Source organism: Narcine bancroftii, chromosome 5, assembly GCF_036971445.1.
Source record: "Narcine bancroftii isolate sNarBan1 chromosome 5, sNarBan1.hap1, whole genome shotgun sequence".
Classification (NCBI taxonomy): Eukaryota; Metazoa; Chordata; class Chondrichthyes; order Torpediniformes; family Narcinidae; genus Narcine; species Narcine bancroftii.
The window spans coordinates 218608223-218609475 of record NC_091473.1 but is presented as its reverse complement, the minus strand read 5'-3'; positions in this window follow the sequence as shown (position 1 = coordinate 218609475).

The window sequence follows — 1253 nt, the reverse complement described above, 5'->3', positions numbered from 1 at the left end:
GTCTGTTCCACAATTCCAGTCTGATCTTTGTATTCCATTAACCATCTTCAATGAAAGTGAGAGTTGATTGTCCTTAAGTAGAATGCATAGGTATACCAAATTCTCACCTGCTCAAGCCAGAAATAAGAAGCACCAACTGCAAAAGTAAAAATTAAACTGCCACTATATGCCTTGACAGAGTAGATGTGGAAAAGTTGTTTTCCATGGTAGGGGAGTCTAAAGCACAAGGTCACAACTTCAGGATTGAAGGGTGCCCATTTAAAACAAATGCAGAGCAATTTCTTTCACCAGAGTGGTAAACCTTTGGAATTTGTTCCCACGGGTGGCTGGTGGAGGCCAGGTCATTATGGCAGAGATTGATGGGTATCTGAATAGTCAGGGTATCAAAGATCATGGGGAGAAGGCAGGGGAGTGGCGTTGAGTGGGAGAATGGATTAGCTCATGATGGAATGGCAGAATGGACTCGATGGGCTGAATAGTATCTTATGGTATTACGGTCTCAGACCGAAAAGGATATCATAGAATAGATAAATAAACATTCACAGTTGCAATTAGTACAAGATAAAAGTTATGTTTCAATAATGCAGAGAGAACTTTTGGTCCCAGGCTGCTTATGGTTCAGGTATTATCTACTCTATTGGGAATACTTAATATGCTCCAAATAGCCCTTGAGACACAAAGGGACAGATAATTAGGCAGATTTTGGAATGGGCCAAAAATAACAGGGTTGTTGTAATGGGCAACTTTAACTTCTCTAATAGTAACTGACATGTCCTTACTGCAAGACAGATAGATAGGGCAGAATTTGGCAGGTGTGTCCAGGAAGAATTCCTGACACAGTATGTAGACCAGCTAACTTGAAGAGGGGCCATACTGGATCCAGTACTGGGTCATGAAACTGGTCAGATTACAGACCTCTCAGTGAGGGGCATGAATGGCCGTCCTTGTTAACCACAATCCCTCAGGCAGCTGGAACCGCTCTGTGTTTCCCAGAGTGATTTCAGCTGAGTGGGGGATTATGGGAAATAATGGGGCAACCCAAATTGTCAAAGCTGAACAAGATGAATTTTAACTACTCTTCACCCCAGAGTTCCTTTGTCCTTTTTACCACCCTTTTCTATGTAGCTGTTTGACCCCTTGTATCACTGTTCTTGGCCACTGAGCAAGATGGATAAAGATCAAAGTCACTGTTGCATCACCAGGAGTTCAAGGGCTGCTGTAAACAAAAAAAATCTTTATTTGCTTGAACAATG